At 42.9% G+C, this 16777-nt stretch overlaps 6 non-coding genes and 1 pseudogene across 6 annotated transcripts; 1 reads left to right on the forward strand and 6 right to left on the reverse strand.

Annotated features, from left to right (window-relative positions):
- Positions 1-4773: 4773 nt before the first annotated feature.
- Positions 4774-4845, reverse strand: TRNAQ-UUG (transfer RNA glutamine (anticodon UUG)). Its single transcript has one exon. It is a non-coding gene; the product is annotated as a tRNA-Gln (tRNA).
- A 472-nt stretch (positions 4846-5317) lies between these two features.
- On the reverse strand, positions 5318-5389 carry TRNAQ-UUG (transfer RNA glutamine (anticodon UUG)). Its single transcript has one exon. It is a non-coding gene; the product is annotated as a tRNA-Gln (tRNA).
- A 777-nt stretch (positions 5390-6166) lies between these two features.
- TRNAS-UGA (transfer RNA serine (anticodon UGA)) lies at positions 6167-6248 on the reverse strand. The gene has a single exon. It is a non-coding gene; the product is annotated as a tRNA-Ser (tRNA).
- A 446-nt stretch (positions 6249-6694) lies between these two features.
- On the reverse strand, positions 6695-6766 carry TRNAM-CAU (transfer RNA methionine (anticodon CAU)). The gene has a single exon. It is a non-coding gene; the product is annotated as a tRNA-Met (tRNA).
- A 5900-nt stretch (positions 6767-12666) lies between these two features.
- On the reverse strand, positions 12667-12738 carry TRNAW-CCA (transfer RNA tryptophan (anticodon CCA)). Its single transcript has one exon. It is a non-coding gene; the product is annotated as a tRNA-Trp (tRNA).
- A 2604-nt stretch (positions 12739-15342) lies between these two features.
- Positions 15343-15841, reverse strand: LOC129144356 (histone H3.3 type 1-like; annotated as a pseudogene).
- A 525-nt stretch (positions 15842-16366) lies between these two features.
- Positions 16367-16439, forward strand: TRNAR-UCG (transfer RNA arginine (anticodon UCG)). The gene has a single exon. It is a non-coding gene; the product is annotated as a tRNA-Arg (tRNA).
- Positions 16440-16777: the final 338 nt, after the last annotated feature.

Below are 16777 nucleotides of genomic sequence, written 5' to 3' on the forward strand. Positions count from 1 at the left end.
AGAAGAACCCCATGACTTAGCAGTGACTGCCTGGCCGATTCCTGACAATATGCAGGCCTAGCGAATACGGTCAGACCAGTTCCTGGATACCAGGGGCTGTTTTCTCACCTATACCCAATAAAATTACAAAAACAATAATATTGTGTATGTGTGTGTTTTGACATGATGTAGCATTAAAAAAATAAGGCCGGGCACAGTGGCTCACACCTGTAATCCCAGCACTTTGGGAGGCCAAGGCTGGAGGATCGCTTAGGCAACATGACGAAACCCCGACTCCACAAAATATACAAAAAATTAACCGAGTGTGGTGGCTGGTGCCTGTAGTCCCAGCTACTTGGAAGGCTGTGTTGAGAGGATCAGCTGAGCCTGGGAGGGCGAGGCTGCATCAAGCCATAATCACACTACTGCACTCCAGCCTGGGTAACAGAGTGACAGAGTAAGACCCTGTCTCAAAAGCAAAGCAAAGCAAAGCAAAGCAAAGCAAAGCAAAGCAATTAAGAATATGATCAAGATTCAAACTGTATCCCCTAGGGAGGTACCAAGGAATTACCTAACAAATATCAGACATATTAGGTATCAAATCACCATCAAAACATAGCAGGCCAGGAAATGTACGAATTTTCATTTTTTTAAAGCTTCAGTTAGCAACAAATTCTAAAGTGTTCTGAAAAGAAAAAATATTGCTTGGTCTTGATTGTGTTTGGATTAGAAATTATAAAGCATGATAAACAAACCTGGACCTGAAGGGTTCATTAGTTCTTTGATTCATTCAATGTTTTGATGAATATTTATTGAGCATTGCGTATGTTCCAGGCATTGTTCTAAGAACAAATGTATATGCCACACACAAAATTCCCTGCCCTGGTGAAACCTAATTATGTAGAAATAATCAATAAACAACTTATAAAGCAAAATATAGGCCAAGCACAGTGGCTCACACCTATAATCATAGCACTTTGGAAAGCCAAGGCAGGCAGATTCCTTGAACTCAGGAGTTCGAGACCAGCCTAGGCAACATGGTGAAACCCCATCTCTACAAAAAATACCAAAATTAGCTGGGCGTGGCAGTGCACATCTGTAGTCCCAGCTACTCAGGAGGCTGAGGAGGGAGGATCGCTTGAACCCAGGAGGTCGAAGTTCAGTGAGCCAAGATTGCACCACTGCACTCCAGCCTGGATGGCAAAGTGAGACCTTGTCTCACCAAAAAAAAAAAAAGCAAAATACACAGTATGTCAGAGGATGGTATATGCATAGGAGTGGTGGCAAGTTAAATAGGGTGGTCAGGGGAAAATTAGCTCAGTGGTTTTCCATGCTGCACATTTGAATCCATAGGGAACTTTTGAGAAGGATTCATGTCAGGGCATTATCCCTATAGATTCTAATTCACTTGTTCAGTCATGATATTAAAAGAGAGTAGCAGTCAAGCTCTTCAATACTGGCTTGATTATAAAGGAAGATACACAATGGAAAACTAGTTTTAAAAAGGTGACGGCAAGAGATAATTTTCCCAATCCAAAAGGTACCAGGAATTGCTCCCAATACAGCACTTCCTGACCAAGCAAAAGAAGGTGTCTGCAAAATATCAGTCATAGCATTAGACCAGCTCCAACTAGGGCTTATTCTGCCCTGAGGTCTCTATGGTGTTTAACAGTGTGGTGGCCACACTTCCTGTGTAATCTCCTCCCTTTGAATGTTGGCTGGATCTAGTGACCTGCTCCTAACCTACAGAATATAAAAAATGTGATAGGATATTACTTTCATGATATCTCATGTGAGATATGTGTCTGTTGTTTTAAGCTGCCAATTTGGGTGCAATTTGTTATACAACAGATAACTAATACATGCAGGAAGGCCTGGTCAGCCAGAGAGCAGTGGATCCTATGGCTGAAAGGGAGTATAGTTGAGAATGTAAAAATACAAGACATCATTGCCATAAATTTGCCAAATCTGAGTTCAGATGCTAATCATTACATCATAGACCCTTTCCATAAGATTCTCCTATTGAAAGACTTGTGTATAAGCTTGGTGTAAATCTATACATTATCTTTTTGAAAAAAGCCATGACCAATAGATTAAATCTAAAGAGCATTAACAAATGCCTGCTATTTATTAATAAAGGGTATGGTAGGCTAAATAATGACCCCCAAAATAGGTCCACAACCAATCACCAGAACCTGTGAATAAGTTACCTTATGTTACCTTAAGTGGTCAAAGGAATTTTGCAGATGGGATTTCATTGAAGATTTTGAGATGGGGAGATTATCTTGGATTATCTAAGTGGGTCCAATGTAATCAAGAGGGTCCTATAAAAGGAAGGCAGGAGGTTCAGAGTCAGGAAAAGAAAATGTGACTATAGAAGCAAGAAGTGATGCAAGGAAGGGGCCACTAGAAACTGAAAAAGCCAGGAAAATGAATTATCTCATGATGTCTCCAGAAGATACACAGCCCTGCTAATACTTTTATTGTAGACTTCTGATATCCAAAACTGCAAAAAAACATTTAATTCACGTTGTCTTAGCCAGGGATGGTGGTGTGCACCTGCAGTCCTAGCTACTTGGGAGGCTGACAGGGAACGATTACTTGAACCCAGGAGTTTGAGGCTGCAATGAGCTATGATTGTGCCACTACAGTCCAGCCTGAGTGATAGTGTAAGACCCTATTTTAAAAAATAAATAGGCCGGATGCGGTGGCTCACACCTGTAACCCCAGCACTTTGGGAGGTTGAGGCGGTCAGATCAAGGTCAGGAAGTCGAGACAAGCCTGGCCAACATAGTGAAACCCCGTCCCTACTAAAAGTACAAAAAATTAGCCGGGCTTTGTGGCGGGCGCCTGTAATCCCAGCTACTCAGGAGGCTGAGGCAGGAGAATGCCTTGAACCCGGGAGGTGGAGGTTGCAGTGAGATGAGATTGTGCCATTGCACTCCAGCCTGGGCGACAGAGCAAGACTCTGTCTCAAAAACAAATAAATAAATAACAAAAAATAAATTCATATTGTCTTAAACCACCAAATTTGTGGTAAGCAATAGGAAGCTAATAAAAAGCCACTAAGATAGTACCATGAATAGGGCTAAACAGGCAGAAGGAAGTCTACAGGGCTTTTTTCTGGAACAATTTTTAGAGGCCAGAGGAGTTCACGGAGCTCACTTTTGTTGTCATTGAGAGCCCTGGAGGATATGTTTTGAACTGTAGAGAGAGTCAACAGAAGGAATTTAGAGTCCCACCAACAGTTGGGATTTCTGTATTTGGAGTCCAGAGTGTTAACCGTTATACCATGGTATCTTTGTATAACAAAGGTTCTAGGGAAGACTTGTATACTATTGCATCTGGTCAGTTAACCTTTAAAATGGGCATAGATTCAATGTAAGGAACACTAATAGCTTCTCATAGGGAGAAAAATGCAGGCTCTCAGATGACTCAATTTGTGGTTTGCACATTTTCATGCCCGAGTCCAGAGATAGCATAGAGAGCATTCGGAGTGAGCTCTGAAGAAGAAAAAAGTCATAGGTGGGGCCTCTGACACATGAACCTTTACTCATCCCAGCAGATGATTAACTTACAGTGGTCTAACTGACTTCAGGCTCCAGCAAAGCAAAGCAAAGCTTTCAAAAGAAGAGCTTCTAGGATACATGAGGGTGATGGGCAGTGGACAACTTTCAGTAGCCAGAGAAAAGAGCAAGAAGCGGGATGTTGCTCCAGAAAAGAAGTGCAAATATGTGAGACTATCTATACATGCCCAAGTGTGCTTCTCCATTTGGGTAAACTCAAGAGCAAGGTCACCAAAACTGAGACAGGTCCACTGAAATTTGAAGCCTAGGTGCTAGCCATTAAGTCACCAGGACATGGAAATTGAATCCCTACTGAAGGACTGATGTGTACTTTTAACATACCAGCTAATCTTTCAAATAATGTGGACAATGCATTAGCTTAAGGAGTTTGGATGGCGCCCCAACTGAGTACAAACGGTAGAGGCTCTAAGATGTGTACAACTGCAGTGCTGTGCAGTCCAAACATTTTAAGGACAGTGTTAGTGCTTAGAAGCAGATGGGACGCTTTAAATAGGCTCTAGAAAAGGAAGAAACTGAGATTGGGGGCTGTAAAACATAAACTCTTAATCACTGGGGCCAAGATTCTAACTTACCAGAATCTGAGAAACTCTGGGCAAAAAGGCAAAAAGAGACATCAAGTAAAATAGGAGTAGGGCTAAAATTTCAGAGGTCAGTAGATAGAGACAGTTTTCTCTAGGACAGAGTGCCATGATGATTGGCAGCGCTTGCAGCCAAGTGGGTACACCTCGAAGGTGGGCTAATGATTTAAGAGAACCACAGAGGAACATTGACCAAGATGTTGCTAAAATCCCAAAGAGATTTGGACTCAAATTCCTGGATTCAGCATCCCGAGTGCTAACCGATATACTATGGGACCCTTACATGGGGCACTTGCTACTATAATTCTTATGTAAATCCTTGCATTTTGAGGGGCTTCCAAAGAAGAAAACATTCGCGGGAGGGACCTCTGACACATAAACCATTAAGCACCCTGAGCACGCAAATAACACCCTGGCTGCCTTTGGGAACTCAGGGAAGTGTGGATGCTAAGAGAAAAGACCAAGAATGTACAAGGACATGATACTATCAGAAGCTAGAAATGACAGTCAGGAGTTACATGACACTTGCTAATCCGAAGAAGAAACCGTGAATGAGAAAGTAAATCCACAGACCGGTGTGTGTTGATGATTTAAGAGACGAACGAAGGATGGGTCACCAAAAGCAGGACAGGTCCCACCGAGATTTGAACTCGGATCGCTGGATTCAAAGTCCAGAGTGCTAACCATTACACCATGGGGCCACCTTCCACCGCCAATTTCATGAATTTATAAAAATACTGATTACAGAGCATGTCTCTATTCGATGCAGTATTCTATTAATATTTATTAAATTAATACTATCTGCATCCCATGTAGCAGAAGCTCCAAGAGACTCACATGCACTACAAACATATCTGGACCAAGTCCGTCTTAGAAACTGAAAAAACTTGAACCCGTTTGAGTATTGTTCAAAAAAGGAAAGAACTGAGGTCTGGTAGGTGAAAGACGTATCCTTAAACTTGCGTATGATAATTTAAATCCGAGGAACTCGCATCCAACAAGAGAGGAGGGGCAAGAGAGAACAGATGTGAAACTCCAGGTGAAAGATTAGAGGATGCTGTTCTGCAGGAAAGCATCGTGCTGCCGACTGGGATGGGTGCTTAAGTGATCAGGTGTACGCTCCTCTGGGTACAATGGTAATTTGAGAGAATGAAAGAGCACTAAAAGTTTGGTAGGTCCCACCGAGATTTGAACTCGGATCGCTGGATTCAAAGTCCAGAGTGCTAACCATTACACCATGGGGCCAACAACACAGTAATCTCCTGACATATTTTTGATAACATGAATGTAGTACGTGGAATTGGTCTATTGAGAGTGCTGTTTACTTTGGCCTCTCAAAATAGGTGCATAGTCCCAGATTCCGAGAAAGCAACAAAACTGCTCCAGCAGGCAGAAAGCAAGAACAGAACTCACCTTTCCAAAAACTTGTTCTGATCTGCCCACGGAGATTATGAATAGGAGCGTTCCTTGATTAATCAGAACTTCGCATTTGCTGAAATTTTAGGTCACGATACTTTTTTCTACGTAAGGGTTTATAAAAGAAAATATCAACACTTAGACATCTCTCAAAACATCTTAGCAACAGTTTTGGAGATTCTCTATCTGGTGTTTCCTCTGCAGTTCCGGCCTCTGAGAGTAGGATGACACGAGGGGAACCAGAAAGGATCTGTTTGAGATATTTATTCCATAAGTTAAAGGCAAGCACGGTTTTGGAAGTCAGACGTGAGCTGGATTTCAGATAGGGAGACAGCATTTCAAGAAGACTGAAAGGCAAAACAACTTGAGCGTTTTTCCATCATTTTTATAGCAGTGTCAGAAATTACTTGTGTTTTCAAGTGCTTTCCAATGTAACACTTCAAAAAATCTCTAAGTCTTGTTACACAAAAGAACTAAAATTATCTGCTTCCACTTTTACGGAGAAAGATAATAACAGGAAAATAAAAAGTACTACTCCATGTTATTCTGTGTGATTGCACAGGTAGTGCACCGGATTTCCTCTACCTGAGAGTAAAAGAAGCACGCCGTAGTCGGCAGGATTCGAACCTGCGCGGGGAGACCCCAATGGATTTCAAGTCCATCGCCTTAACCACTCGGCCACGACTACGCACCTCCTTTAACGACCTGGATATATTCCCATGAGGAATATATGTTTCTTTTCACAGACATCTTTAAATTTGTTTATTTTGACAAGGTAACAACTCTGGAATGTCTCTCATCCTGGTTAAAAAACAAAATCAAAATTTTAAAGATTTAGATATTGGCTAAAAGAGATATTGCAAATTGCAAGACTTGTCTGATGTAGGAAGTACGAAAGACTTTACGAGGGGGCCACACGCCAACCCCTAAATGGTCTCCAAACCTACGAAACTGGCTGAAAGCTCTCCACACCTAATTAGTAGGATTACAGACATTGAAGCCTACAAATGCGCATTTCCACCAGGATACCTTGTGGATTCTTACACGGGTCAGGTCCGCTGACGTTTAGTACGCCTACTTTAAAACCCCTTTTCTGTAGGGTCCTAGTCTTCAAGTAAAATATACGCGGCCATATAGCAGAGGATGGTTTCGATCCATCGACCTCTGGGTTATGGGCCCAGCACGCTTCCGCTGCGCCACTCTGCTGTTTCGACAGTCCGTTCCGCCACTCTGCTGTTTCAGCATTACTCTTGTCAAGTATGTATTAGAGGCTACAATTTTCGGCATCTTCCTAATTTTAAATGATTTGTTGTCGTTTGCCAAATTATCCTGGAGAATGAGAAGTGCACACTGGCCATCCATATGGGGCTGCACGCCACTTCCAAACACCAGCGGTTTAGAATTCTTCCTCGATAAATTCGAATCAGCTGAGGTTGAAGTTCTCTAAAACGGAAGCATGTTTCGAGTTATGGGAAAACAAAGTGCAGGCTAATTGGCATAATTTATAAAGGTGAAATTATAAATGCTTGGGCAAATTTCAGCCATTCCTGTATACCGGAGGGAGTCGTTATTACTTCCAAACATTTTTTACTTGAGATTTTCATCGAAAATGTTCACAGGAAAAAAAAAAATTACAGTTGCAGCGAGGAGGCAACAGAACCTAGACCTCCGCGCGGCAGGTGAGAATTCAACCACTTAACCACCGGTGCTAAACGTAGTCACATGGATTTGTTTTCTTTTACATCTATCATCATATCTCCCTTAAAAAAAGTGACAATGTATGTTCTCTGTCTATAATGTTTTAAAAATCCAATCAAATATTATGTCTAAATATTCTGAGTAAACGTTTGAACATAGAAGTAAATAAATACGTAAGAATATTTTTCAGAACGTTTGAACGTAGAAGTAAGCAGAAAGTCTGCTGATACGTGACCCTTGGAGACTTTCAAAGTGAAAAAGACTCAAGCCTGTAATCCCAGCATTTTGGGAGGCCGAGGCGGGTGGATAGCTTGAAGTCAGGAGTTCGAGACCAGCCTGGCCAACACGGTGACACCCTGTCTCTACTAAAAATACAAAAATTAGCCGGGCGTGGTGGCACGCGCCTGTAATCCCAGCTACTCGGGAGGCTGAGGCACAAGAATCACTTGAACCCGGGAGGAGAAGGTTGCAGTGGGCCGAGATGGCCCATCAAATGCACTCCAGCCTGGGTGACAAAGGAGGGAGGAGAGGGGAGGGAAGGGAAGGGAGAAAATTTGAGTTTCAGGAAGGAAATTAAGCTCATTCACTTGGCTGTTAACTGGAAGCCTCAGTTATGGCTTTTTTTTTTTGACGGAGTCTCGCTCTGTCGCCCAGACTGGAGCGCAGTGGCGCGATCTCTGTTTACTGCAACCTCCGCCTCCTGGGTTCAAGCAATTCTCCTGCCTTAGCCTCCTGAGTAGCTGGGATTACAGGCGCCCACCACCACGCCTGGCTAATTTTTTGTATTTTTAGTAGACACGGGGTTTCACCATGTTGGCCTGACCTCAGATGATCCACACGCCTCGGCCTCCCAAAGTGCTGGGATTACAGGCGTGAGCCACCGCGCCTGGCCAAGGCCTTCTATTAAGAAGTTAATATGTGTTTCAAGAACTTCCTGGAATAAACAATAGGGTCCTAGAATAAATAAAATTTATTTGCAACTTTAGCTTCCTGGGCAAAGGTCTCTGGGAATGGTAAAGGTATGTTGATGAAAATAGTGGAATAGTAAAGTCATGTTAATATAGACAGTAAATTGGGCCGTGGCTCATACCTGTAATCCCAGCAGTTTGGGAGGCCGAGGCAGGAGGATCCCTTGAGGCCAGGAGGATCCTCTGAGGCCAGGAGTTCAAGATCAGCTGATGAATTGCCCAAGGTTATTTTTAAAAGGTGACTTCTACGTGTTAACTCTGCATCGTGTTGCAAAAACTCAACAATTACAGTTGAACTATCCAGTGCATCTTTCCTGATACAGAGTAATCTAAGTTTTATCTGTCATATATGAAAACAAACAAAACTACGTCTACCTAGTTTGTAGATCAGTATATAGGTTCTTTTCTCTGTCCTCTCACTCTTTTTTAAAATCATAGATAACTCTCATAATAGTCCAAAATCCTGCTTTGGTGTAGATAGTCTGTGATTTCCCCCCTAAATCCCACATTCTGCACTCTTGGCACTCACATTATCCAGTCAGAGGCCATCACTCTTATATCAATGCACTATATCTGGGTCAAGCATAGGCTTATCCTTGTAAATTTCATCCTTTTTCTTTATTATGAGTTGATATTGTCTGTCTTTTCCACTGGACTACTATTTCCTCCAGAGCAAAAACTCTGTGTGATGTATCTTTCTATGGAGCTGGCACAGAGTATATGGGCAGCAATTTTTTAAACATAATTTGTATATTTTCTTTTTTCAAAGAAAAACTTTTCATCTTAAAATATTTTAGAAATACAAGTCAGCAAAAAGCAAGCAAATTAAAATAATGTCTAATCCCACACCCAGAAATATTTACTCTTATTATTGTCGTATAATCATTAGCCATACGGCTTATACTGTATAATCTGACTAATCTATAATCACACATGGCAATTAATTGCTTAATACATCATTTGTCTATTTCAAGTGTCTTAAGCATCTTTCTATATCAGATATTCTTCAATATCACGTTAAGGGCTACATAATATTCTGCCCTATTATAAATAATAAATTTATTTAACCAATTCTCTCCTGTTAGTGTTCTGAGTTTCTTATTATTTTTCACTTCTGTAACTGAATAATACTGCTACTATTGCTCCCCGATCAAACCGAGGGTCAGGCTGCTTATTCTTGCGGCCCAATAATGAGATGCAGATGAACTGGGAAATAAGGGAGTTTCTTTTTTCTTTCTTTCTTTTTTTTTTTTTTTTTTTTTGAGACTGAGTCTTGCTCTGTCACCCGGGCTAGAGTGCAGTGGCACGATCTTGTCTCACTGCAACCTCCACCTCCTGGGTTCAAGTGATTCTCATGTCTCAGCCTCCCAAGTAGCTAGGATTACAGGTGGGTGCCACCGCGCCCGGCTAATTTTTATATTTTTAGTAGAAATGGGGTTTCACCACGTTGGCCAGGCTGGTCTCAAACTCCTGACCTCAGGTGATATGACCACCTCGACCTCCCGAAGTGCAGGGATTACAGGCGTGAGCCACCGTGCCTGGCCAGGAGTTTATTTTTGTAACGGGGTACACAAAGAAGGCCTGGAAATTAAGGCCAGACCAACTCAAAATCACAAAGTTTTCCAGAGCTTATATACCTTCTAAGCTGCATGTCTACATGTAAGTGTGCATGCATTTAAAGACATACCCTTGGTGGGCTTTGGTTACATTCCAGCCTTTGTATAAGGGCACTGGCTTTTTTTTTTTTTTTTTTTGCTTTTAATATTTAACTTAACCACTCAGTCAGTGCTAAAACCGTTGTCATGGAGGCCTGCCTGTTCAGCCATTAGGGAGACCTGGCCTGCCGCACTATGTCTGCTATGTCAAATGAAAACGATTCTCTCCTTGACCAAACTCTAGCCAGGCTCCACTGTACATTCTTCTCAACTAGGCCTCAACCTTGACCTTTAAAGACTAAAGACACTAACATAGTTTCTAAGACCACATCCCTAGGATGACTTTAGTCCCCCTTAAAGTGCCTGCCTGAGAAAACTCAAGACTGCCAAAAGAATGCACTGTTGTTCCCAACAACACCTGAAGATAAAGCCCCTGTCTCCCACTTCTGTGGGAAGGTAGGAGCTTAACTTCTGTAAGCACCAGTTAGCAAATGTAGATGGGTTTCATATGAACTAATCTCTTTCTGATTTTTGTAACTTTTCACTCCACTGAGCCCTGCTCACCCCCTTTTCTGTTCCTTCATTTTGCCTTTAAAATGCTCAGTGACAAGCTGGGCGCGGTGGCTCATGCCTGTAATCACAGCACATTGGGAGGCCGAGGTGGGCGGATCACCTGAAGTCAGGAGATCGAGACCAGCCTGGCCAACATGGTGAAAACCCGTCTCTACTAAAAATACAAAAATTAGCCAGGCATGGTAGCAGGTGGCTGTAATCCCAGCTACCCAGGAGGCTGAGGCAGGAGAATCCCTTGAACCTGGGAGGTGGAGGTTGCAATGAGTGGGATTGCGCCATTGCACTCCAGCCTGGGCGATAAGACCAAAATGCTCAGTCACTTCTGCACAAATTTAAGTTGAATTCATTTCATGCTCTACTCTTCTTTATTGGAATATTGTATGGATTAAAATCTGTACTGGGTGCAGGGGTTTCAGGATCAAGTGGCATCTCTTGATCTGCTGAAAAGCTAAATCTCAGAAATGTCTCAAATGCCACGTTTTCGTTTTGTTTTTATTTTTTGAGACGGAGTTTCACTCTTGTTGCCCAGGCTGAAGTGCAGTGGCGTGGTCTCAGCTCACTGCAACCTCTGCCTCCCAGGTTCAAATGATTCTCCTGCCTCAGGCCTCCCGAGTAGCTGGGATTACAGGCGCCACCACGCCGGGTTAATTTTTTTGTATTTTTAGTAGAGACAGGGTTTCATCATGTTGGCCAGGTTGGTCTCGAACTCCTGACCTTAGGTGATCCACCCACCTCTGCCTCCCAAAGTGCAGGGATTGCAGGCATGAGCCACCGCTCTCCGCCGGGAAGTTATAAATCATGCAACCCCCAGTTAGTGACTGTGGGGCAGTAAAAAACTTACAGAAAAACAAGCTAAGCAGTGGCACGTTATTGTCTATGCTTATTCTTTAGCAAAGTTCAGGACCCTACCATAATTCTTACCTGTTCTTGTGAATGCAGCTTCAATCTCCACAAAAGAAGGTGGAGGTCAGTTTTCCCGCCTCAAAGTTTATCTGTAAACTGAATTCCTCTTGTAATTATCTTGGCCTCTGCTCTAGAATCAGCAAAAAAACAGTTTTGCCTGTGAGGTGAGAAGCAAGATGGAGTCAGTCAGTCATGTTAGATTTCTGTCATTAGCATCAGTGTGAGCAAATAAATTTCTCTCATTTAAGCCTCCCAGTCTATGGTATTTGTTATGGCAACCCTAGCAAACTAATATGATTACTAACAGTGAAATCTGGAGCAAGAAAATAATTACTGTGCAATAACAGTATAGAACTTTAACAGAACTCTATACACCTTTTAGGAATACAGTAAAATAGAAAGTGCTTGCTTGTTAAAAAAAAAAAAAAAAATGACAAGTGGGCAGGACATGGTAGCTCACACCTGTACTCCCAGCACTTTGGGAGGCCGAGGCAGGCAGATCACCTGAGGTCAGGAGTTCGAGACCAGCCTGGCCAACATAGAGAAACCCTGTCTCTACTAAAAATACAAAAATTAACTGGGCGTGGTGGCGCATGCCTGTAGTCCCAGCTACTCGGGAGGCTGAGGCTGGAGGATTGCTTGAACCTGGGAGGCAGAGGTTGCAGTGAGCCAAGATCCCACCACTGCACCCCAAGCCTGGGTGACAAAGTGAGACTCCGTCTCAAAAAAAAAAAAAAAGATTTATGTCAATATCCTTGGCAAGAGAGAAAAGATGGAAGCAAATAGGCCATTGTAATAATTGAGAGAAGTGGATAAACGGGATATGAAATACGAGGAGGTAAAACTCAGCACAACTTGGGACTCCTTTCAGAAGCGAAGAAGAGGTAATGTCCAGGATGGCTCCAAGTTCCTGACTCCAGGTCGAGTGGGGATGAAACTGAGAAGAAGGCATGAAGTGTTGCAGGCAGATAAGCAAAGGAAGAGTCAGGAAGCAAAGAGGGCAGGGCATGAGCATGGAAAAAGCGCCAATGTTTAGGGGTTTATGTGTAGGAAAAGTTATCTAATGCCAGAAGAGAGCGTTTAATCTCCCTTTAAAGAGGTGGCCAAAGATAGACTGTCCACGAGGGTAATTCTTCATTTTAGAGTCATAACAGCAAGCCAAGGGCAAAAGAGACAGATCTCACTTATCTGTGAATGCAGAAAACAAAACGCGTCCTTTATGTCAACGTCTTGAGTTCTTTTTCCCGGGTTGACTGACTAAATATCTCAGTACAGATACTTTTGCCCCCTTCCAAAACGCAACCACCCATGACCCCGACGTGATTTGAACACGCAACCTTCTGATCTGGAGTCAGACGCGCTACCGTTGCGCCACGAGGTCACAGAAATCCTCCGTTTTCCTTTTAAGATAAGTATCTAATCTTATCCTCCTCCCAAACAATTTCTTTATTATTTGATTTGATCTCTTTTCACAGTTTTGCTAAGGCTTTTTTGAGAAAAATAAGGGAGTGGCCGGATTAAATATTAACCCCAAACCCAAATAAATGCTCCATATATGAAAAACAGTTGTTTCTCAAGTTCAATCTTTCTATTTCTCGAATTTCTCTGTTTCGAGAAAAAGTGTCTATGTGTTGGGTTTAGATTAGCAGTGAAACAGTAATAAGAACGGTTATGAAGTTTGTACTACTACTTTCTGTAAATGCGCTAGACTACTCCCTCTTCAGGAAGAGAATTCCAGCATTGCACTGCCCCGCAAGACCTGGCCTAGCTAGCACTTACTTCACTCAAACCTATCCGCACACCCGCCCCATCCTCAACCTAATGGGATTCGAAAGCCTAACATAAATAATATCTCTTGCCTAAACGTTCACTTCTCAGTCCAAATTCGCGGGCCCTCTGGTCTCTATTGTGTACACAAGCCATTCAATTCACAACAATAACCCCAAAGAATCCGTTAACATTTACTGAACTCACCGTTTTCCACTAGCCCCATGGATTAACTTCCTCCAGCCTAGCTATTCTCAAGAAGTGCCTCACGGTCGGAAGCAGCAGGGAACCTAGGAAAAAGGGAACCCCACACCTACTGAATCAGAAACTGGGCGTGGGGCCCACCAGTCTGTTTTAACTAGCCTTCCAGGAGATTGGGATGTAGGAAAAAGTTTGAGAATCACTGTTCCAGCCTAGAAACTCGATATTTTGCTCTTTCAAGAAAATAAGGCCGGGCGCGTTGGCTCTGGGAGGCCGAGGAGGGCGGATCACCTGAGGTCGGGAGTTCAAGACCAGCCTGACCAATATGGAGAAACCCCGTCTCTACTAAAAATACGAAATTAGCCGGGCTTGGTGGCGCATGCCTGTAATCCCGGCTACTCGGGAGGCTGAGGCAAGAGAATCGCTTGAACCCGGGAGGCAGGGGTTGCGGTGAGCCGAAATCGCACCACCGCACTCCAGCCTGGGCAATAAGAGCGAAACTCCGTCTCAAAAAAAAAAAAAAGAAAAGAAAAAGAAAAAGAAAGAGAGAGAGAAAGAAAAAAAAAGAAAAGTCCAGCCTTCTAAGATGGAGGAAGGACAGTGTATTAGTTAACTGTGCTCCTGTAACAAATACTACAGACTGGGTGGCTTAGACAAAAATAATTTTCTCACAGTTCTGGAGACTAGAAGTCCGAGATCAAAGTACTTGTCTGTTTGATTTTTTTTTTTCTCCCCTGAGGCCTTTTTTGTTGGCTTGCAGGTGACTATCTTCTCCCTCTGCCTTTAAGTGATTTTTTCTCTGTGTGTCCGTGTTCTAATCTCTTCTTATAAGGACACCAGCCCTTATGATTTGGGCCCTACTTTCATGATCTCAAAATACCTTAATTACCCCCTTTAAAGACCCTATCTCCAAATACTGTCACATTCTTTTTCCCTTTATTTATAAACATTATTTCATTCATTTCTCCATTTTGCAGATGAAATACTGTCACATTCTGAAGTACTAGAGATTAGGGCTTCCACATATGAATTTAAGGGGGTTGGAGGAAGGCTAAATTCATTTCACACAGGTAGTTTCCAGACGAAGCTGTACTGACAATATCCGAACCTGGCATAGGGAAAAGGGATAGGAATGGGGGCTCCATGGTGAACATCTACTGTCTCTTTGCTTTTCCCACTCCTGGTTTAGGATTTAGCTTCCTCAGGGCTCTCAAAATCAGCGACTCCTCAATCAGCTTTCCAGATGACAAAATTTTGTTTCTGTTATCTCCTCTCCCTATTTGGATGTATATTTTAGTGCTGTTTGAGTGAGATCTGCGGAGTATGCAGAAGTAAATTCTTGTGTTTAACCCTCGATCTTTACCTGGAAGCATCGTAAGGCAGCGGTGGTTCCCTGCTTGTGGAAAGCAGTCTGGTTCTACCTTTGCCTCTCCAGCTCTCAACTCAAACATTCCTTTCTCATCGTGGCCTTTCTCTCTGCCAATCAAAAGATAAAGCACTCGATCAGTAGTTATTGAAGTACCATATTCCTGCCCTTGGCAGTTATCTAGTTGAAATTTCACAGTTTTTTAATATAGTTTAATATATTTTAATAGCAAACTTACAGGAACAGCACAGAAGACAGACAACATTAAAAACATGTATTTCCATATAGGACAACTCAGAAAAGTATAGTGAATGGATGAAATCTCAGAAAAGTATAGTGAATGAATGATAAAGATGCTACAACACCATTTAGTTTCCGTCAATAAGAAATTTACTTGTTTTAAAAAAAAACCAAATGCTGGCATTGTCCAGAAAACTTTAACAGATTTATTTATAATTATTATAAAGTTGAACCGCTGAAACTTGTTCACTGAAACATTTTAACTTGCATTAAGGCTGTACGTTTCCGCATTTATATTAAAAATTCACACCCAAATGAAAATGGAAAAACTGCCAATACCTGATTTCTGTCCCCTATTTTTCCACTCGCAATCATATACCTAGGTACTTTTTGACCCCATGGGAAAAAAAATAACGTTCAGAACTACCAATAACAGGAAGAAGATAATTTTTTTTAATGAAATTTTTCCCATCATGGTGGATTCTTAAGCACGTTCTCCACGTATGCGGCGTGCTAGCTGGATGTCTTTTGGCATAATTGTTACACGTTTGGCATGGATAGCCCACAGGTTGGTGTCTTCAAAAAGGCCAACCGGATAGGCCTCACTTGCAAAGCATCTATAGCTGCTCTCTGGAAGCGCAGATCTGTTTTAAAAGTCCTGAGCAATTTCTCGCACCAGACGCTGGAAGGGAAGTTTGCGAATCAGAAGTTCAGCGGACTTCTGATAACGTCTAATTTCACGGAGTGCCACAGTACCAGGCCTGTAACGATGAGGTTTCTTCACCCCTCCAGTAGTGGGCGCACTCTTGCGAGAGGCTTTTGTAGCCAGTTGCTTCCCGGGTGCTTTGCCACCGGTCGATTTGCCGGTCGATTTGCGGGCAGTCGGCTTTCTACGAGCCGTGGTATAGAGACCTCCTTACTTACCCTGCTTCTCCTTTGGCTGGAGCTCGGCGAGTGAGAGGCGGCGCTGGGCTGGCGTTGGAGAGCGACGGCAAGACGGCGGCGGCTACGAACACAATTGCAGTTTTTTTTGTTTTTTTTTTTTTGACAGAGTCTCGCACTGTAGCCCCGGCTGGAGTCTGGAGTGCAGCGGCACGCAGGCGCCCGCCACCACGCCCAGCTAATTTTTGTATTTTTAGTAGAGACGGGGGTTTCTCTGTTTTGGCCAGACTGGTCTCGAACTCCCGACCTCGTGATTCGCCTGCCTCGGCCTCCCAAAGTGCTGGGATTACAGGCGTGAGCCACCGCGCCCGGCCATTAGATTTTTTTTTTACCATTAGATTAAACTTCGTCTTTCCCCAACCAGGCTGTAAGTTTTTTTCAGGGGTGGGAAATTCCTTGGTTTACAACAATCATTTCACTATACTTAGTACATTTACAGCTCATAGGGAGGAGATTATTTTCTATCAAAAAATTGTTCTCATTTGTAACCGGGGACCACGTGGCCTAATGGATAAGGCGTCTGACTTCGGATCAGAAGATTGAGGGTTCGAATCCCTCCGTGGTTATTTGAGATACTGACTGCTCTGCTGTTATTTTCCTTCCTCAAAGCTGGTAAGCAGAAATGTACTTCTTTCCATTTACTTCACTAAGTTATCTTCATTGTAGATCCCTTCCTTCACATCCCTTGCCTTTGCTCTGTACTTAGTCTGTTTATCCTCTCTCCACCATAATGCCATACAGTCCATCTTCTGGGCCTGCGCTACTCAAAATTTGGTCCAGTCCCTGAACCAGTAACATAACCTGGGAGCTTCTTAAAAATGACAACTTTTCGAGGCCGACCTCCCTTGCTAGTCCGCACTACACTTGACCTACCCAGAATCGCTGTGTGTAGGCTCTAGGATTC

Source organism: Pan troglodytes, chromosome 5, assembly GCF_028858775.2.
Source record: "Pan troglodytes isolate AG18354 chromosome 5, NHGRI_mPanTro3-v2.0_pri, whole genome shotgun sequence".
Taxonomy (NCBI): domain Eukaryota; kingdom Metazoa; phylum Chordata; class Mammalia; order Primates; family Hominidae; genus Pan; species Pan troglodytes.